This window comes from Lithobates pipiens, unplaced genomic scaffold, assembly GCF_037356315.1.
Source record: "Lithobates pipiens isolate NorthernLeopardFrog02 unplaced genomic scaffold, aLitPip1_a1.2 Scaffold_30, whole genome shotgun sequence".
In the NCBI taxonomy this organism is placed as follows: domain Eukaryota; kingdom Metazoa; phylum Chordata; class Amphibia; order Anura; family Ranidae; genus Lithobates; species Lithobates pipiens.
The window spans coordinates 144,786,986-144,810,611 of record NW_027507791.1 but is presented as its reverse complement, the minus strand read 5'-3'; positions in this window follow the sequence as shown (position 1 = coordinate 144,810,611).

Sequence of the window (23,626 nt, the reverse complement as noted above, 5' to 3'; positions counted from 1 at the left end):
CACAAAGATCTTAGAAGGGACTTTGAGCTCTTGGCCGAAAACCACTCTTATTTACAATCACAAGTGGAGGATTTGGACAATCGCAACCGCAGGAACAACCGGCGGATTCGTGGCATCCCAGAGTCTGTCACGGAATTGATACCTGCGGTGTCCAAGTTGTTCCACAACCTCCTCCCAGATTTACCTCCATCCTCATTTATGTGTGATAGGATTCATAGGACCCTGCGTCCCAAGCCTCCCCCAGATAAACCTTCACTTGACATTATTCTATGCATGAAAGACTTCATCACAAAAGAAAGTATACTTAGAGCATCTAGGAACATGCAAAATATTGAATTGGATGGCTCAAGAATCCAAATATTCCCAGATATCTCACAAGCCACCTTGGAGAGGAGACGCAAAATGAAAGAGATAACTTCGGTATTACAATCAGCTCATATCAGATACCAGTGGGGTTTCCCATTTAAATTAACAGTCCCTCACAATGGTACTACTTACACAGTCGTCAACATCTCAGAAGGTAAAGATCTTTTAGTAAAGTTGGGACTCCTGGAGCCGGGCACAGTTGCAAGACAGCCTTCTACTTCTCATACCTCACCTATCTGGGCCACCCCGGCCACACGTCGAGGACAAGGAAGATGGCGCCATCCCTTTACAGGAGCAGAGTAAAAGATCCCCCCCCCTTTTTTTTCTCCTTAAGCATGATCCTAAGAACAATTTTTATAGTTTTTAATTTAGCAAGTACTAAAGTTTGACTTATTATGATTGGTACTTAGCAGTTATATTCCTTCAGAAGTTATCAGCTCGGTATTACATAATCTCTTCTATGGGATTTCATGTGTTTTTATGCACTTACCACACCCCCCTCCCCCTTTTTTTTTATTTCTTCTCTTCCCTTACTGGCCCCTAAAACACAATCTTTATAGCTCAAATGATTCTAAATCTTAAAATGTGTCTTATTATGATCAATATGATCAATAATGATCAATAATTAGCAGTTATACACCTTTAAGATGTTTTGAGTCGGTATTATATAACCTCTTATAGGAGTCTCTGTGTGACACTGTGCACCTATGGAATGGAGAAAAGAAGGGGAATTTTTGAATGGGATTTTTTCATTTTTGATCATCTTATTTGTGTGTGCACCAGTCACTTTATTGAAGTGTACACCAGTCACTTTGAGTTTATTTGAATTTTTTTGCACTCTTAGCACTTGCTAGTTATTTTATATAGATCTTTATGACACTTTGATTCACATTTTTCCCACCAACTGCTGCTTGATTTTATATTAACTATAGGGAATATATAATGTGTTCACGATTAATTACTTTTATGGCGTAATATATATATATATTATATATATATATATATATATATATATATATATATACACACATATACATTTTTTATTTTTATCCACCCCCTATTATCCACCCCTCCCCCTACCCCTCTCCCTTTTCCTTTTGCCCCTTCCCCTCCCCTCTCCTTATACAGCTCAACACGGTTACCTTTTTTCATTTGCTACAGACAAACACCCCAAATTTTTTGACAAACGTTTTAACCAATTTTACTGTACTACTTACAACACAAAATCTAGGGGAGCCGCCATATTCATTAGAAACTCTGTAGTTTTTGAGATTCAGAGTCTCTATAAAGACCCAGATAGTGGTTATTTAATTCTGAAAGGCACAATTAAGGGTCGCTCCATCACCATCGCCTTGGTTTATAATCCCAATAATGCCCGTTCAAACTTTTTCAATACATTTTTTGACACTCTGGATAAATATCACTCCACGCACTTAATAGTGGGTGGTGATTTTAATCTAGAGGCCCACTCGGCCCCTGACAGAAGTAGAGTCGTCCCATCCTCTAAAGCCTTCCCCAAGTCTCTAAATAGATCATTATATAACCACCAATTAATAGACTCTTGGAGAGCACACAACATTGGCATCAAATCCTATACATTCTATTCCCACCCACACAACAGCTTCGGCCGACTAGACTATATCTTCTTCTCCCCAATCCTACTTGCCAACTCCTCCAAGGCTGACATCCATACATGCACCTGGTCGGCCCACCACATAGTTTCTTTTGACACCTCTTGCATAGGTCCAGCCAAAACTACACATTCATGGCGAATTAACGACTCTATACTTACTGACCCTTCATGCATCCAGCAAATTCTATCTCTACCTTGAGCAATATTTTGCAAATAATGTAACAGATAGAATTCGCTGGATGCATGAATATTTTGCAAATAATGCAACACCGGACATGTCTCCCACAAATGTTTGGATGGCACATAAGGCTGTGATGAGAGGCCATTTTATTAATATTGCCTCATTCAAAAACAAAAACAAGCTCGCAGACATTAGGTCCCTCACAAAGGATCTTGACCATCTATATCATAGAAATTACCAGAACCCATCTAGCGACCTTCTTAAACAAATTCAGGAGAAACGCACAACTTTAGACTCATTAACTTCTGATACCGAAAAAGCCCTTAGATGGTCTAAAGCTATATTCTTACTTAACAGCAATTCATATTCCACCATGTTCGCCAGAAAATTAAATCAATCCATGAAACCACCCCACACATACAAATTAAGAAATACATCTGGAAACACAGTGTCTCACCCTAAAGAAGTAATGAAACTGTTTTTAGACTTCTATAAAAATCTCCTCTCTGCACCACAACCCTCTCCTAAACAAACCTCTTTAGATTGGCTTAACGACATTACACTACCAACTCTCTCCACGGAACAAATTGAATCTCTCAATGCCCCATGCACTGACATTGAAACCAACAAAATCATTGGAACATTAAAGATATCCACAGCTCCTGGCCCTGACGGCTTTTCCATGTCCTATTATAAAAAAAATGCCTCTATTATTACTCCACACCTTATTAAACTGTATAACAATATTTTACAAGGTGCCCAATTCCCATCTGAAATGCTTTTAGCCAACATGTCCCTTCTTCCCAAACCAAATAAAGACCATACTGCCCCCCAAAACTACCGCCCAACATCAGTGATCGATAATGACTTGAAAATATTTGGTCGTATCTTGGCAGACAGACTATCCAGAGTTATCTCTCCATTAGTAGACCCTGATCAAACAGGATTCATTCCAAACAGACAAATAACAGATAACATAAGACTGACCTCAAATATTATTCAAGATTCCAACTTACATTCCAAACCTATGCTACTACTTAGCCTGGATATACACAAAGCTTTTTATAGCGTATCCTGGTCATATCTGGACATTCTACTCCCAAATATGGCATTAACAATAACTTCTTACATGGCTTTAAGGCTCTGTATCACAACCCACAAACATGTATTAAACTCCCAGGCAACAATTCTGACTTTTCCCCCCTGACCAAAGGCACTAGACAGGGATGTCCCCTCTCCCCTCTACTTTTCGCACTTGCGATAGAACCTCTAGCCTGCGCTATCAGAAACTATACTCTACAGGATACAGGATACTCCAAGGGATCCAGAGAATATGAATTAAGTCTTTATGCAGATGATGTGTTTCTATTTATAACCGACCCTCTCATCTCTCTTCAACCCTTGACATCTTTCATGACTTGACAGGTCTTTGTGTAAATTTGTCCAAGTGCTGGGCTTTACTGATTAATATTCCTCCAACCTTAATTTCTTCACTTAAAGACAATTTCTCATTTAACTGAAGCGCAGACTCATTCAGATATCTAGGTATCCAGATTACGCCATTATATAAATCACTATACCAAGCAAACTACCCCTCATTAATCAACAAGATTAAAAATCTGCTTAAACTTTGGTCGTCATACCATATATCATTCTGGGACAGAATAGTTGCCGTGAAAATCATGATTTTACCAAAACTTTTGTTTTTTTAGAGCCCTTCCCATTACATTAGCTAAAAAAACACTAGACTCCCTACAAAGAGACATCAATACATTTATTTGGCTAAACAAAAAACCCAGATTTAGCTATTCTCTATGTTTAGACCCCAAATAAAGGGAGGCCTAGGCATCCCCAACCTCTGGTATTATTATCTTTCGGCCAGATTCACCCAATTAGCACAATGGTATGCCCATTCACCTCATATCCCTTGGCTCCGCTTTGAGGAAGAATCTATCCTACCCTACAATCTACAAGGACTCCTCTGGTCCAAATCTATACCTCCACAAAAACTAAGACATTTAAACTCTATCGTCACTTACACTCTTCAACTTTGGAATAAACAGGTCACTAAATTGAAATTATCCTCGGACACTCCCCCCCTTGCTTCCTTTCTAGGCGACCCTCGCTTTTCTTCCCCAGAAAGAGCTTATGATCATAATTTTCTATCGCATTGGAAGCTACATAATCTAACGCATCTAAAATCACTCTCCCACAATAACTCATTTTTCACCTTCACTAGGCTACAAATAAGATATGATCTGCCACCCTCGGAATTAGAAAACTATACCAATATAAGACATTTCTATCAGAAATATCATTCACTCACACTCCACCCCCCTTACACACAATTTAAACAAATTTGCATCTCCTTCCCTCGAGATAGGGGTTTAATCTCCAAAATTTATAAGTGCTTAAATGAGTCCAACATGCTTGAGAAAACACTCCCCATGCTACAATGGGAATCTGTTCTAAATACCACATATACTTCTGAGCAATGGGACTCTATTCTTACAAACCTACATAAATGCACCAAAACAACCTCAATCCGAGAATCATCCATCAAATTGCTACATAGATGGTACCTTACCCCTGCCAAACTTAACACATTCTATCCCTCAATTTCTCCTCTCTGCTTTAGGGGTTGCCCCTCCCAGGGAACCCTCTTACATATCTATTGGGATTGTCCTCACATAAAAAACATTTGGCATAAGGCCAGCAAAATTATAGAAAAAATATCCGGTAAAAAGTTCTCTTACACTCCAAATATGTCTCCTATTCTTCCCTATAAAAGTTATCCCAAAGAACAACATTACCCTAATGTATACATTCCTCAGCACTATACATTGAGTCATAGCTTTTAATTGGCGCTCCACCACGGTACCTTGGCCACAAATCCTTAACCGCATGATGAGCATCAAACTTTCAGAAAGAATTCACCACATGCTATACGACTCAATGCCCCTTTATCAAAAGAAGTGGATGCAATGGGATACTGCTCCAAATTAAGAGAGAGTGGGAGATGTTGAGCAAGGGAGGGGGAGCTTTGGTCCCGTTTTTTGCTATCTTCCACCTCCCCGTCGCAACATTTACGTATTAATCACTATATAACTCTTCCCACCTCTACCACTTCTATATAGTCAATATTACAATAATGTGCAAATTTATAGATATTCTTTTCTATTATTCATCTAACCATAATCCTTGGTCTATTTCTGTACTACATTTATTGTTATTGTTATATATTTTTATACCTGTACCATCACTTTAATTGTTTTATACTCTGACCTTTCAAATAATAAAAATCGTTTGTAAACAAAAAAAAAATATGTATAAAAATCCTATACCTGGCTCCAACTGGGCTGCTCAATCTCCTCCTGGATGGAAGGCCCAGGTTGGTCCACAGAAGCCTCAGCTGGGGTTGAGGGAAGGCTGGATGGAAGGCTGGATGGAAGGCTGGAGGGAAGGGGTGCCGGAAGAGTTGAAAGCGATTCCCTGCCCTCAATCTGGTCATCAAGAAAGCGCATCCTGTTATAGTACCACAGACTAGGTACATACACCTGGTCTGCTGCTGCTCCTGACCTCAGGGATTGCTAGACCTTCTGATACTCCTTCCTATAGATGCTTCTCAAGCTACCAATTTTTGTTTCCAGAGACCTCATATCTGCATTGGGGGCCCAGGTCTTTACAAATTCAAGCAGCTTCTCCAGCGTTGCCTTCCTAGCTGCTTTGTTGTGATATAAGGGGTTTTTCACCTCCCATAGATTTCTCATATCTCTGTATTTATCCAGGAATTCGCCCATGAATTCTTGGTCTTTAAATGGATACATATTCCCTGCAAGACCAAACAAAAGACAAAAACACTTATCTCAGGATAATATTAAAAGCCAATTTAGGCATTAATCTAGATTCAGTATAGTCCACTCATGTCACCAAAGTTAAAATCTTACCTTCGTTCTAACGTTCGTCGCTTCCGTTCCTCCTTCCTCTGCACACAGAACGTAGTTATGACACACACCTGTTTAAACTTCATATACACTGCGCATGCGTGAAACTCTGCCCGTGTCGCCCGCCCCTGACATTCTTTCTAGAATATTCCCTGCCCTGTCTCTTTTGTCGCAGTGGGAGAGGATTTTCTGACTTTGCTGAGATGTTGGAGATGGTCGACATCTTGAGGAAGAACGACTATGACGGGAATTATGGTCCATACCCAAACCCAAATCTGAGAAAGGCCAAGATCATGACTAAAGTTGTGAAGAGTCTGTACAGGAATTTTGGGGTACGACGATCCAAGGATCAATTGAGGAAACACTGGTCGGACCTCAAATTAAGGGAGCCCGATCAGTATAGAAAGATCAAGAAAGTTCTTAGAAAAAGTAAGTATTTGTCGTGTGTTTCTATTATTATTAATATTGCATGCTGCGCCACGTGTTTTTCTTGATGGTGTTGTACATTTAAAAATGGCTACTTTCATGTTCATACGGTAAGCGGTCGTAGTAAACATCATTTGTTTCCTAAATAAATACGCTGTTTTCCCAGATACCTGGTTAGGCTGGGTTCACACTGCTGCGGGGGGAGATCCGGATGTGATTCGCACCGCAAATCACATCCGATCTCCGTAGCGATGCGAGTACAGCCATACAGATAGTATGGCTGAATTCGCATCGGTCCCGCAGCAAACTCGCACGGGACCCTTTTTTTGGTCCGCAACAGAATCGGATCGCATGGGGGTTCACACCATGCGATCCGATTCCTGTGCAAGTCGGCAGATCGCACTGCGATATGCGGACGGATCTGGGGGTGTCATTAACATATCATTGACACTCCCAGCTGTCCGCATAGGGCAGTGTGAACTGCCGGCGGGAGTAATGCGATGCGGGAAAACGCCGCGGATTCGCGGAGTTCCCGCATCGCAGCGGTGTGAACCCGGCCTTAAATACATTTGTTTGTGTTATTTTTGAATTTAATAAAAGAGGTTTAGGACATTGTTGTCTAGATGTGTTTGAACCTAGAAGGAACAGCAAACTAGATTCAGTGTAATGTATGGAGATGACAGTCAGCAGTTGTCTACACATCTGGACTAGGTGCACTAGTGTGGGACACCAGAACAAACTTTTTAGGGTGTCAAACACAGGTACTCCATTGGATACTTGAGGGCCCAAAAAAGGTAAGTATTCCAGCTTTAGTAGGGCATTAATCATGTCTTCAGCTTGTAATTCTACCAAACAGACAATTGTACCCCACTTCCAAACAATTTTTATTATTCATATTTGTTGCCTCAAATATCTGTGTGCTAAGTATACCTTTTGTTCATTCTCATAGGGGAGCAAAGAATTGGGAGATATGAGGTCACGAGGGACCCCTCACCTCCTGAACAAGGGGAACAGAGGTCACAACCAGAGGATGTAGAGGAAGGAGAGGTGATCTAGATTGAGACCACAACAGGTGAGTGTCTGTCACCCCAGCTTCAGGTAATAAGAGATGTATGCTTGCATATTTATAATAGATGGTGTGTTTTTTTATTTTTAGGTGATGTACAGGTTGTGGAAAAACAATCAGATCATTTCACCAGTGACAGTGCCCAAAGGCTAATCCAGGACATCATGTGGTAAAGTCAGGATTTACACATTATCAAACTGAAAACTATGGATATTTAAGTAAAACTAAGAACATGATTGATGTCCTAGGAAGAATTTAATTTTCCCAAAAATTGGCACTATTTTACATTTAAAAAAAGCCTGCAACCCCTTCCTCAAAACTCAAGTAGGTGAGAGGAAGGTGTTGCACCCCCAAAACATGCCCATTTGTCCCCCATGATGGGAGATAGCACATGTTGACATTAGGCATGGGATCAGAATGCAAATCCCCAATTTGACTCCCAATTTGTGTGCATCTTCAAAATTAGGCTTTTACAGGGATGACTTCACCCCATCTGTTGAAGGCAAGATCCACACATTTTGGACAATATAATGCCTTTTAAGTTTTTCAATGTTGAACTTTGTAAGTTCCAGAGTTGTGTATGTTCTGTTTTGAAACATGGCTGTTTATGGAACCTTAAAACAAAAAAAATATGTACCGGTAGCTAACTCAAAATTTTATATTTTTTTACAAAAAAATGTTTTACAACGCACATGTGAATGTGTACGGAGTAAAATAATTTTTACTCAACAATGTGTGGCTTCTTCTTTCAATGATCAGTACCATTTTTTGTGTTTAAATTGGTGTTTACAGTGTCAATGTGTTTAGATAATAATGTACAAACCACTTGGTACTACAAGTGCAATAGGAGACAGAAAAAAGAAACACAAGCAGGAATTCAAAAATCCAGATTTTTCCAGCTTAAATTTAAAATTTATTCTACATGTGCTGGCAAAACAATGGCCCTCCCCGAAAAATATTGCACATAATTTTGGCGCACTTCACGGGCACTTTGGGAGGGCAAGCCAGGACGAGCCGCTTCCAGGGACATCATTGATTGCTGAAGTCTGGCGTCAGGCCCAACTGTGACCACATAATTTGGGTTGTTTCTTTTCAGAAAGTTATGCAGGATGCAACAAGATAAAATGATGGTGTTAAGTTTGTATTCCGCCATATTAATGGCCGTTTGAAACAGGCGTAACCGGCTGGCCAGAATCCCAAACGCATTCTGCACAACTCTTCTGGCTCTGGCCAGCCGGTAATTAAAAACCCTCTTCTCAGGGGTGAGGGTGCTCTGTGGGAATGGCCTCATGACATGGTTTCCCAGACCGAAAGCCTCATCTGCTATGAAGACAAATGGCAGCCCTTCGACTTTCTCCTCCGGGGGTGGCAATCCCAAGCCACCACTCTTGAGACGTTGGTAAAACTTGGTCCGGGTAAATACTCCTTCATCCGACATCTGGCAATTCCTCCCTACGTCCACATATATAAACTCATATGTCGCCGACACCATTGCCATCAACACGATAATATGAAACCCCTTATAGTTAAAATAGTATGACCCCAAATGGAGTGGTGGGACAATGTGGACGTGCTTCCCATTGATTGCCCCTCCGCAGTTAGGAAAATCCCACCGCTGGACAAACTGGGAGGCCACAGTCTGCCATTCCTGTGGCGTTGAAGGAAACTGTGGAGTCAAACAAAAAAATCTAATGAGTAATTTTGCACTGAAACATTACAAGCAGATTATACACAAACATTGTTGGCCAACATCAGTACAACATTTCTTGTAAAGAGTATTTAAAGGCTAAAATATAAGGTTTACTTATCAGATTCATCACCCCTTCTGATGGCCCCTTGTAAATATTTTAGGGGGGCAGGTATGTTTTGGACAGGTAACCACCCTCTCCACTACGTAATGGAGTAATAACAAAGTAATGTGTGTTACTTTGGCCAGCCCCTCCTTAATTACACTATTGGCAGCCCACTGGACAGGTAATAAGAAGTGGCATCAAAACAAATTAATAAATGGAAGCACATTTGTAGATTCTGCAATTACCTATCAAGATAATAATATGAGAAGAAAAAAAAGGTAGGTATAGTGTGTATTGGGTTTGGCAAAGTCAGCAGATAGAGGATTGCTATCAACTGACTTAGCGGTTGGGGGAAGGGGGGTTCCAAATGATTTGGGGCCCCCCAAAAAAGCCTCTGGCACTCTGCATGAATTTAAGGACAACAATAACATTTGGAAACATTTTAGGGGGTCTTTAGGGTAAAGCATTACAATGGAGCTGACAAAATACATTGTTAATTGACTAGACTATATAGGAGTATATGGGCCTCGGATAGCATGCTGGGGGGGGGGGGGGGTTAGTGAAGGCAAATATGCATGAAGGACAAAAAAGGAGCATACAAAATTCCAATATGCATGAGGACAAAGAGGAAATTCCCAGCTTATTACAATTATGTTAATTATCGAATGATGAAAGAAATACAATACATTAGCAAACATTAAATACATAGAATGTGATGTTAAAGGAGAAAACTTACCCTCATATATTCCTTCTGCAGGACCTGAATGATGGCAGAACAGGTCTCTGGAATAATAATTCCCAGAGCCAAGGGGGAGATGCCTGTCGATAACTTGAGGTCCTGAAGGCTTCTCCCTGTCGCCAAGTACTGCAACGTGGCAACTAGCCTTTGCTCCGGAGTGATGGCTTTCCGCATGCAAGTATCCTGCCTGCTGATATAAGGGGACAGCAAAGCCAGCAGACGGTGAAAAGCGGGGTCCGTCGCCCAGAGATAATTCCTGAAATCATCAGGATTATTCTCACGGATCTCACGCAGCAAAGGCATATGAGAGAACTGGTCACGTTGGAACAACCAATTCTTGGTCCGCGAACTCCTCCTCGCCCTGTTCATGGACCGGGTTTGTGTCAAAGTAAGAACCTCAATACCAAGCCCCCGCACAGCACGAACTCTACGATAAGTATGTACATGTAACATGGCTTCAAAATGGTCTGCTGGTCAGAAAGGACAACAGAAAGCACTGATAAACAGCAAGGCCTGAAAGAACGAAACGCAAATCAGCAACAAGCAGACAATAAGCACTGAAAATCAAAGCGTACTATATACCAAGATATAGTCCGCAATGACAAACAAATGCGAACTGACTACACGCACTGATAGGCAGATACGTCAAGCACAAACTGTAGAGCAGGAACAATCTGAAGCACAAGTCTGAAAAGCGCGAGTCATCTCTAACCAAACTTCTACTAAACACGCGTTAAACACGAGATCATCAGAAGGAGCCCAAAGGGTGCCGGACGTGGTGCTGAACTTCCCTTTTCTAGTCCCGTAGTACATGGTGGATGTCACCTCGTTCTTAGTGGTCTGAATTTGGTGTGACCGTGTGTAGGCAAGACAGCTTGAGCGGAATTCCGTCGGGAAAACCATGAGAGCTTCTTCCAACGAGAATTCAGATCGTGTGTATGCGGCATAACAGTGGAGGAGTTTAAAAAAAATTTGGGCCTCACATTCTGTATTGGACTAACCAAAAAAATGTTTTACGTTCATATTGGTCAATCCTCCCCATCCACCACATACCCATCTTTTCCTCAGTAATGCCCAGGACCAGATATCTCATGATTATGAGATTCCTACACTACAATGATAATACCCAAAATGACCCAAATTTTGACAAGCTTTATTAAATTCGACCACTACTAAATTATTATTATTTTTTTTTTTACTAAATTATTTTTTTGATATCTTCCCCCAGTTGTTTACCCCAGACCAACACATATGCATGGATGAGTCCCTTGTCAAATTTACTGGCAGGCTGGACGTAAAACAATTTTTTCCCACCAAAAGGGCCCACTATGGGGTGAAGATGTATAAATTGTGTGACCGAACTACAGGGTATACCTATGCCTTCATGGTATACGAAGGGAAGGACACCCAGCTACATCCCCCTAATTGCCCAGAATACATTGGATCAAGTGGGAAAGTCATTTTGGAACTCATCAATCCACCCCTGGAGAAAGGCTACCATTTGTATGTGGACAATTTTTATACCAGTTTGCCTCTGTTCTGCAACCTTAGAGAAAGAACACTCCAGCATGTGGCACTTTAAGGAAGAACCGGAAGGGCTTTCCTGAAAGCCTCGTCAAGAAGAAGCTAAGAAGAGGGGAGACAGTGGGTTTATGGAATGAGCAAATTCTGGGTGTGAAGTGGAGGGACAGAAAGGATGTATATGTGTTTTCATTGATCCCCAATAATACCTTTGTGGAGATCACCAGGAGGAATGTCTGAATCCAAAAGCCAACTTGTATCCATGAATACAACATGTTCATGGGAGGTGTCAACTTCAACGTCCAAATACCTACTACCTTGCCACAAGACGAACATACCAGTGGTATAAAAAAGTTTCAATTTATTTGTTTAATTTGGCCATATACAACAGCTACGTTATTTATCACAAATCCACTGAAAGCCCCAAATCCTTCCTTGGCTACCATTAGAAAATCACCACTGCCTCGTATTCCCAAATGGCCCACCGGAAACCATTCGATCCAATGTGATTAGCAGACTCTCCGAGTGCTACTTTCCCAAAATTATCCCTCCCAGATTAACAGGCCAACAACGGCAGAAAAAAAAGCCGGGTGTGCACCAAAGGAGGAGTGAGAAGAGACACCACTTTTTTATTGTCCCCAATGTCCTTCCCAACCAGGCTTCTGCATATTTGACTGTTTCCGCTGTTACCAAACTTCACCAAATTATTAGTGAAGTGTGATAAACATAACCCTCACTTCCTGCCTGTTGTCTGGACAATTGCATTCACTTTTGCTTTTGCTTTTGTGCTATCCTCCTGTGGACAACTGTCCACATATTCCAAAAAACGTCTGGAAAAAAATGTACATGTTATGTGTTGGAAATATCTAATGCCACGTACACACGACCGGACTTTTGGACAGCAAAGGTCCGACAGAGCAAATCAGTCAGATAATTCAATTGAGTGTGAGCTCCATTGGACCTTTGCTGTCCAAAAATCCAACGGACTTTAGAAATAGAACATGTTTTAAATTTTCCCGCCAGAACCCAGTTCCTAGAGGGAAACCCGTTGGTCTGTATGCTGGATCGACAGACCAAATACAACACAAGGGCAGCTACAGCACCTGCCCGCAAGAATGTTTTCAGCGCGATCCTATCACACTGGTTCTCGGCTGCAGGGTACTGTACATCTCATGCTCGCTTCAATAGGAAAAACACATTTTCCTATTGCAGCGAGCACAAAGGAGAGGTGACAATGTCCCTTAGGTCTGATATGGATTTTATGGGGAACCACCTATGCCGAAAAAACAGTGTGGGGGTCCCCCCAAAATCCATACCAGACCCTTATCCAAGCATGCAGCCCGGTCGGTCAGGAAAGGGGGTGGGGATGAGCAAGCGCCCCCCTCCTGTATCAGGCCGCATGCCCTCAACATGGGGGGGGTGGGTGCTTTGGGGAAGGGGGGCGTCCTACTGTAACTCCGTCGGGAATGCTTGTGGACCTAGTCTGCCAGAAAGTCAGTTCGTTCAGAAAGTCTGTCAGACCTAGTCTGCTGGAAAGTCCAGTCGTGTGTACAGGGCATAATAAATGTAATGTAATGGACAACTTTGTGTTTTAAAAAATAAAAAAATCCTCCTGTGGACAACTGTGCTACTAAAACCACAGGTAATCTTTTTTTTTTTACCCTTTGCTCAGCAGAATGTATTTTCATTTTTTTCCACATATTCCAAAAACTTCTAAAAAAAAAATGAACCATTCAAAAGACTCATTATGTCTCATAGATTATATGTTGGGGTGTTAGCTCTCCAAAATGTGATCATTTTGTGGGTGTTTCCATTGTCCTGGTGCTCCAGGGCCTTCAAAAGTAATAGGTAGTTAACAAGTTAGATATGTCATTTATGCTCCTAGAACACCTGATGGTGCTCCCTGCATGTTGGCTAGGCTGTGAAAAAGTCCCACACATGTGGTATCGCAATACTTAGGAGGAGTAGCAGAATGTATTTTGGGGTATTATTTGTGGTATACGCATGCCATGTGAGAGAAATAACCTATTACAATGACAATTTTGTGGGGAAAAAAATCTTAATTTTCCAAAGAATTGTGGGAAAAAATGACAACATCAAAAACCTCACCATGCATCTTACTAAATACCTTGGAATGTCTATTTTCAAAAAAGGGATCATTTAGGGGGTATTTGTACTTTCCTGGCTTGTTGAAAAGAAATGAGATAGGCCGATAGTTTGCGAACCGTAACGTTTGCGGCGGGCCCCATTGACTTCAATGGGAGGTGAACTTTGCAAACCTACAGGTCAAATTTGCAGCCACAAAATACTTACTAGCTGTGCAAACATAGTCCCACCACATGGCCAATGACATAACACATGAATGAGGTGAATCTGGGATCGACAACTACAAGCATTATTTTTTTATATGTGAAATTGTGACAATTCAGGACTGTGGAGCGCATGAAGGCAATGGAGGAGAGGGAAGGTCAGGGTAGGCAAAGAAGAGGGTGCAGGAGATGATCACCAGCAGCGTGACATACAGCAATGACACCTGCACCGTGATAGAGTGATCTGACACCAGCACCGTGATAGAGAGCACTGACACCAGCACCGTGATAGAGAGCACTGACATAAGCAGCATGACATACAGCAATAACACCTGCACCGTGATAGAGGGATCTGACACCAGCACCGTGATATAGAGCACTGACATCAGCAGCGTGACATAAAGCACTGACACCAGCACCGTGATATGCAGCACTGACACCAGCACCGTGAAAGAGAGCACTGACATCAGCAGCGTGACATACAGCAATGACACCTGCACCGTGATAGAGTGATAAGACACCAGCACCATAATAGAGAGAACTGACATCAGCAGCATGACATAAAGCACTGACACCAGCACCGTGATATACAGCACTGACACCAGCACCGTGATATACAGCACTGACATCAGCAGCGTGACATACAGCAATGACACCTGCACTGTGATAGAGTGATCTGACACCAGCACCGTGATAGAGAGCACTGACACCAGCACCGTGATAGAGAGCACTGACATAAGCAGCGTGACAAAGCACTGACACCAGCACCGTGATATACAGCACTGACACCAGCACCGTGATAGAGAGCACTGACATCAGCAGCGTGACATACAGCAATGACACCTGCATGGTCATATACAGCACTGACACCAGCACCGTGATATACAGCACTGACATCAGCAGCGTGACATACAGCAATGACACCTGCACTGTGATAGAGTGATCTGACACCAGCACCGTGATAGAGAGCACTGACATCAGCAGCGTGACATACAGCAATGACACCTGCACCATGATAGAGTGATCTGACACCAGCACCGTGATAGAGAGCACTGACATCAGCAGCGTGACATAAAGCACTGACACCAGCACTGTGATATACAGCACTGACACCAGCACCGTGATAGAGAGCACTGACATCAGCAGCGTGACATACAGCAATGACACCTGCACCGTAAGCAGCCCCAGGAGGAAGTCAGCATAGCACAGGGATGGTGGGAGCCCCTCATAATGAGCATAGCACAGGGATGGTGGGAGCCCCTCATAATATGCACAGCAGAGGTACAGCCCCAGGAGGAAGTTAGCACAGCACAGGGATGGTGGGAGCCCCTCATAATAAGCAGCCCCAGGAGGATGTCAGCATAGCACAGGGATGGTGGGAGCCCCTCATAATAAGCAGCCCCAGGAGGAAGTCAGCACAGCACAGGGATGGTGGGAGCCCCTCATAATGAACATAGCACAGGGATGGTGGGAGTCCCTCATAATAAGCAGCCCCAGAAGGAAGTCAGCACAGCACAGGGATGGTGGGAGCCCCTCATAATAAGCAGCCCCAGAAGGAAGTCAGCACAGCATAGGGATGGTGGGAGCCCCTCATAATAAGCAGCCCCAGGAAGATGTCAGCATAGCACAGGGATGGTGGGAGCCCCTCATAATAAGCAGCCCCAGGAGGAAGTCAGCACAGCACAGGGATGGTGGGAGCCCCTCATAATAAGCAGCCCCAGGAGGATGTCAGCATAGCACAGGAATGGTGGGAGCCCCTCATAATAAGCAGCCCCAGGAGGATGTCAGCACAGCACAGGGATGGTGGGAGCCCCTCATAATAAGCAGCCCCAGGAGGATGTCAGCATAGCACAGGGATGGTGGGAGCCCCTCATAATAAGCAGCCCCAGGAGGATGTCAGCATAGCACAGGGATGGTGGGAGCCCCTCATAATAAGCAGCCCCAGGAGGATGTCAGCATAGCACAGGGATGGTGGGAGCCCCTCATAATAAGCAGCACCAGGAGGAAGTCAGCACAGCACAGGGATGGTGGGAGCCCCTCATAATAAGCAGCCCCAGGAGGATGTCAGCCCAGCACAGGGATGGTGGGAGCCCCTCATAATAAGCAGCCCCAGGAGGAAGTCAGCAAAGCACAGGGATAGTGGGAGCCCCTCATAATGAGCATAGCACAGGGATGGTGGGAGCCCCTCATAATATGCACAGCAGAGGTACAGCCCCAGGAGGAAGTCAGCAGAGCACAGGGATGGTGGGAGCCCCTCATAATAAGCAGACCCAGGAGGAAGTCAGCACAGCACAGGGATGGTGGGAGCCCCTCATAATAAGCAGCCCCAGGAGGAAGTCAGCACAGCACAGGAATGGTGGGAGCCCCTCATAATAAGCAGCCCCAGTAGAAATATGACACCGCTCAACCTCTTCAAACAGGAGGGTACGGACATATAGTACTGTGTGCTTTTTTTGGACAAGGAAGTGAGCCAAATGAAGAAAGAAGGTCTGTGTGTTCGATTAAAAAAATTGTTTATAGACATATACATGGTCTACTGGTCACATGTGTTGAATTCCTCCGAGATCCATGCCTCATTCATTTTTAGAAATGTGAGGTAGTTAACACTGTCGTGAGCTAGGCGAGTACGCTTATCGGTCACGATCCCCCCTGCTGCGCTGAATGTCCTTTCGGACAGGACACTGGACGAGGGGCAAGCCAACAGTTCGATTGCAAATTGGGCAAGCTCTGGCCAGAGGTCAAGCCTGCCCACCCAGTAGTCCAGGGGTTCATCACTCCTAAGAGCGTCCACATTGGCTGTTAACCCGATGTAGTCGGACACCTGGCGGTCTAGGCGTTCCCTGATGCTGGATCCGGATGACACCTGTCGATGGGTCGGCTGAAAGAATGACCTCATATCAGAAGTCACCAACATATCTTCAAACCGGCCTCTTCTTGCAGGAGCTGTTGGATTGGTACCCGCAACTCCTTCTCTGGGAGTGGGAATTGCTCCTCTGCCAGTGCACGCAAAAGCAGAATGCAGCATTTCTCGAAGCAAGGCCTGGAAGTGCTCCATTCTGACAGCCCTCTGTGACGGCGGTAACATTTCCACCATTTTGTGTTTCTACCGGGGGTCTAAGTACGTTGCCACCCAGTACTGGTCCTTGACCCTTATGCTTTTTATACGGGGATCCCTATTAAAACACTGGAGTATGAAGGCCCCCATTTGCACTAAACTGGAAGCGGTGTGGTGGCCTGGCTCCTGCTCATCATCCAGGATAATGTCGTCCTCTTCATTCTCCTCTCCCCATCCACGCACAACACCAGGGATCCCAGAAAGGTTTAAAGCATGCTCTTCTTGCTCCTCCTCATCCGCTACGGCACCATCCTCCTCTGACTCCTCTTCAGACTCCTGTTGTTCACTTGTCTCAGATAGAGTAGCCCCCCCTGGGAATTCATCCAGCATTGCGACTTCCTCATTTTCCCGCTCCTGCTCCTCCACAGCTTGATCAGTGACACGACGCAATGCACGCTCCATAAAGAAGGCATAAGGTACCATGTCACTGATGGCGCCATGGCTGCAACTGACCAGTTTGGTGATCTCCTCAAATGGGCGCAGAAGTCTGCATGCGTCACGCATTAGCAGCCACTGGCGCGGTGAAAAAAAACCAGCTCCCCAGAACCTATTCTGCCGCAGAGTTCATACAGGTAGACGTTAACTGCATGTTTCTGCTGGAGCAGCCTATCAAGCATATAGAAGGTTGAGTTCCATCGCGTCGGACAATCGCAAATAAGACGTCTGACCGGCAGATTGTGTCGCCGTTGAATGTCAGCAAGGTGAGCCATGGCCGTGTAAGATCTTCTGAAATGGGCCGAGATTTTCCTTGCCTGCCGCAAGATGTCCTGGACCCCAGGGTATTTGACAACGAATCGCTGCACGACCAAGTTTAAGACGTGTGCCATGCATGGCACGTGCGTAATTTTGCCCTGTTTCAATGCGCTAAGCAGATTGGCACCGTTGTCACACACCACTTTACCAACTGTCAAATTGAGCGGTGTTAGCCACTGATCTGCCTGTGAACGCAAAGCTGAAAGGAGTGCCGGGCCTGTGTGGCTCTTGGCTTACAGGCACAACAGACGCAGCACGGCATGGCAACGTCTCACCTGGCATGTCGAATAGGTTCTGGGGAGCTTGGGCGGCGCAGCGGAAGAGACGCCAGCAGCGGAAAAGGAGGAGTCAGCCGAGGAGAAGAGGGAGGAGGATGGAGTAGGAGGAGGAGGAGAAGAAGAGCCAGGCCTGCATGCAATCCGTGGCGGTTAAACCAAATCTACACGGGTGCCACGGGTTACATGCTTGACGCCCATCAGAAGGTTCACCCAGTGGGCAGTAAAAGTGATATACCTTCCCTGCCCGTGTTTGCTAGACCACGTGTCTGTGGTCAGATGTATCTTGGCACTGACACTGTGTGCCAGAGATACATTCACTTACCGCTGAACATGGCCATATAGCTCTGGGATGCCCTTCTCTGAGAAATACTTCCTTCCTGGGACCTTCCATTGTAGTGTTCCAATGGCCACAAATTTGCGAAAGGCCTCAGAGTCCACCAGTCTATATGGCAGTAGTTGGCGGGCTATCAGTTCTGACAAGCCAGCCATCAACCGTTGGGCAAGAGGGTTTCCGGCGTCATCATTTTTTTTACGCTTGAACATTAGGCCCAGGGAAGCCTGCCATTTTGCATAAAAATGTGAGCTTGGCGTGATGGAAGGTGGAGTGGTGGACAATTGTGAGGAGAGAGGAGAAGGAGAAGTAGAAGACGAGGCTGGACAGTGAGAGCCTGGAGTGTGGCTTTGTGTGTTCCGTTGCTCCCACTGGGTTTGGTGATGGCTGCTCATGTGCCTTCTTAAGGCGGTCTTCCCTAGGCGAGTGTTGGGCTTACCGCGACTAATGCGTTGACTGCAAAGATTGCAGATGGCAACACTATTGTCGGCAGCGGACACGTTAAAAAAAGCCCACACTGCGGAGCTATGTGCCGGTGTCCTGGGAGTGCCAGATGTGACCGTACATGGTCGATGCCTTGCTCCTGATACATTAGCAGTCTGCTTTGTCCCTCCTGTGCAATGTAAGTAATTTCTGCTTCTCCTCCCTATCTGCTGGTCCATATCTCCCTCTGAACTCCCCTCCTCTTCCTCTCTTGTGGGCACCCACGTGACATCACTAGACACGTCATCATCAACGTCACCTTCCCCACCGCTATAAGTAGAGATCTCGGAGTAGGCAGCAACACCGGGGACCAACCTCCTCCTTGGGCTGATCTGGGTACTGTCGTCAGACTGCTGAGAGGCGGTTCTTGCTACCTCCTCTTCCTGATCCAATGCCAAGAGTGGGTGCGCATCAGAAATGTTTTGATATGGATCAGAAAATAATTCCTGTGACTCAAGCGGAAGGTATGTGGTGGTGGTGGTGTTGTTGGTGGTAGTGTCTTTGGGGGTGCACATAGCAGAGAGTGAAGAAGAGGGTGCAGATCGAGAGGATGAGGAGGGTGCAGAAGAGTAAGGCTGAGTGAGCCACTCAACCAAGTCTGGTGCGTCCTTTAAAGTAATTGAACGCACCTTCTGCAACTTCCCACTTTGGCTCAAGCCTGTTGCTCCTGCCCTACCCCTACCACGCCTGCGGAAGGGCCTGCCTCTTCCTCTGCCTGTCATTTTTTAAATGACCCTGTGACAAAACTCTCAGTCCCTATACTGATAAAGGACTGCTGCAGTATAGAGCAGCAGTCAGCAGTAGTGCACCTCAACCTTATGTATTGTGGACCTATACCAGTCCTTAAGGAATAGCAGACTGTACCTCACTCAACCCTATGTACTGTAGTACCCTATACCTTACCAGTCCTTATAAGGACCTTTGTGGAACTAGTAGGTTGTGAATGATTAGCAGACTGTACCTCAGTCCCTATACTGATAAAGGACTGCTGCAGTATAGGGCAGCAGTCAGCAGTAGTGCACCTCAACCCTATATATTGTGGACCTATACCAGTCCTTAAGGAATAGCAGACTGTACCTCACTCAACCCTATGTACTGTAGTAACCTATACCTTACCAGTCCTTATAAGGACCTTTGTGGAACTAGTAGGTTGTGAATGATTAGCAGACTGTACCTCAGTCCCTATACTGATAAAGGACTGCTGCAGTATAGGGCAGCAGTCAGCAGTAGTGCACCTCAACACTATATATTGTGGACCTATACCAGTCCTTAAGGAATAGCAGACTGTACCTCACTCAACCCTATGTACTGTAGTACCCTATACCTTACCAGTCCTTATAAGGACCTTTGTGGAACTAGTAGGTTGTGAATGATTAGCAGACTGTACCTAAGTCCCTATACTGATAAAGGACTGCTGCAGTATAGGGCAGCAGTCAAGTATAATATTCTTTCTATATTTGGAAGAAAGAATATTATATGTGTACAAGCCTATTACCATACCAGTCCTGAAAAGAACCTTTGTGGACCTAATAGTAACAGCTACTGATTAAACTGACTGTCTCTCACTGCCACACACAGCTTCCTGCCTGTCCCTATTTAAACTGACAAAACATAGGCTGCTGGAACAATAACTTGATTAGCACTCAAAACGATATCCTGTACTACTTTACCATACCAGTCCTGAAAAGGACTTTTGTGGACCTAATAGTAATAGCTAATGATTAAACTGAGTGTCCCTGCTGCACACAGCGTCCTGTCCCTCTCTCTACACTGACAAAAGACAGGCTGCTGCAACAATCGCTAGCACAGCAGTGCCTCAAACCTATAACCTGAACTACACCTAACACCTATACCATACCAGTCCTGAAAATAACTTTTGTGGACCTAATAGCTAGCGATTTGGGTCACTGCAGTCTCTCCCTGCTCCACACAGCAACCTCTCCCTATAGTGACATACGAAAGAATGTAAAATGGCTGCCGGATCGGGTCTATTTATAAGTTAGGGGGAATGTCCAAGTGTCCATGTGCTGTAATGTCTCAATTGGCTGTCCTGCACCCCATGATGGATGTGTCATCATAGGTCAAAGTTCTTTTACACAGTAAACACTGAAGTCCACCGGGCGAATGGCGGCAATAGTCCGCCGATCAGGCAGACCGCGAATAGCCAAAATTCGCCACGAAACGACCGCCAGGCGAACCGTTCGGCCATCCCTAATCACGACTTGTAGACTCTATAACTTTCACACAGACCAAATAATATCCACTAATTTGAGTTATTTTTACCAAAGATTTGTAGCAGTATAAATTGTGGCCAAAATTTATGAAGAAAAAATAATAATTTGCAAAATTGTATCACAGAAACATAGAAAAATGCGTTTTTTGGGGTTTTTTTTACCAAATTTTTGGTCTTTTTTCATTTATAGCGCAAAAAATAAAAAAAACAGAGGTGATCAAATAGACTGAAAGAAAGCTCTATTTGCATGAAAAAAAGGACAAAACATTAATTTGGGTACAGTATTGCAGAACTTAGTAACATTCATTCAAAGTGTGAGAGCACTGAAAGCTGAGTGGTCTGGTCACGGGGGAGGTGAAAAATATATTTTATCAAAACATTCCACATTCTAGCATTCTTAAAAACAAAATATATTAAGTTGAAGCAAGATTGTTGCAAAGGGAAATGTATTTCAGAGAAAGATACATTTCATCTCAACATTAAAAGATTTATTTGTGAAAGTTACAATTGTTCCATTAGAATCAATGGCTAAAACTTGCATTGGACTATAATAGCGTAAATTTTCACTTCCAAAAAATGCACTCTAATTAGCTCTCATTTCGGTATTTACTATAGCGCCATTTAAAAAAAGACACTTGAGTTAAAATGAGAGCTATTTGCAAGTCTGAGCATGCTCAGTTCTGTTGACACCTAATTGTCCAAAAACAGGGAATTTATCTCTTCTTGGACTTTTAAAGATATTTCAGTGTAGAAATCACTTTTTCACACAGTTTAAAAGCAGATTATCTTTAAATAATATACCACATATTTCAGTACTATTTAGGCAATTATATCATGCTCTAAACTTTTTTTCCATGTACAATTTTCCAGCTTTTAGCAGAGTAAGGATTTGGCTGCTATTTGGATTCTGGCAACTATAGTAAATTCGATTTTGGGAGTATTTTCTCTCCAGTGCTATAGTGAATACCAATTTGGCACTAATTAGCGCAAATTTGTGGCAATTAGCAATAATTTGCGGCAGTTGGCGCTAATTAGCGCTGCAGCACTATAGTAAATGACCCCCCTAGCATTATGCTATTGGGCAAAAATGTTAAATTTTGGTCTCATCTGACCAGAACCCCTTCTTTCACATGTTTGCTGTGTCCCCCACATGGCTTCTCATGAACTGCAAATGGGACTTCTTATGACTTTCTTTCAACAATGGCTTTCATCTTGTCACTCTTCCATAAAGCCCAGATTTGTGGACTGCATGACTAAGCCCTTGTACACATGGTCGGAGAATCTGTCGGAATGCGTCTTATCGGACCGTGTCATCAGATAATCCGACTGTGTGTGGTATGCATCGGACTGATTCCGTCCGAATCTCCGTCCGACCCAATTTTCCAACATGTTGGAAATATTTCCCGACCAACTGGGCCGGACGGACCTAATCCGATCATGGGTAGATCATTTTCATCGGACCAAGTGCCAAGCATGCTCACATTCAAATTCCGACACGGAAGCGCTTGTCCAGGTAAAACTACTGCTCGTAAGCGATATAGCACATTCGTCACGATGCAATGTTCAAAAATCATTCATCAAGCGCATTCTCTTGTTCTTTACAATGCTGCAAGAACAAACTTCTTTTGATGCTCATAGTCACACACACTTCTCCCGAACGGATTTCATTACTCTTTTTTAACCATTTCAGCAATACAATTTTAGTTTGCGTCACATCTACACAATGTTTGATTTGTTTTTTTTTTTTTTTGGGGATGTTTTTTTTGGGGGGGGGGGTCCCTAAAAATCTCCTTTAAAGACACTTTGCTCATTTCTCCTTATTTTCTTTTTGGGTAAACTTACAACAACAACATTATTTGATTTTTGAGATTTTCTTTTTCTTTTTTAAGCTACAGGAGGTTGTTTAGTGTTAACACCCCTTGTTATTTATTTCACTTAGTTTTTTGGAAATGTACCTGCCTGCTCACAAATAAACTTGCCTTTTGGAAGGAAAACACATATGCAAGTATTTCATACAAACAAAAAATACCTTTATTTCGGTGTCAGTAACAGATAAAGAGGGAGGCAGCAATGTTGAAACTGGGGAGATTTGTGAAGCCTTTGGCCCCCAGGGCACACATCAAATATTTCAACGCAAAAATTGGTGGCCTGAGGAGTACATATCTGAGGGAGAGAAGTCTGGTCCTGAAGTCCATGAAACCCGGAACAGCAGCAGATGACATCTATGTTCCCAGGCTGTGGTACTACAACAGGATGCATCTTCTGGCAGACCAGACTGAACCCAGGTCATCACACTCTGGTCTTCCTTACACGCTTCCTTCCAGGCTGTGACTGTGGTGCTGGAGGTGTGGCAGAAGGAGGAGGAGGAGGAACAGGGGCATGGGCCAAATGACACCAGTGTAATTCTGGTGTCATTTGGCCCAACAGACCCGTGTTGAGGGTTTGGAGAATAACC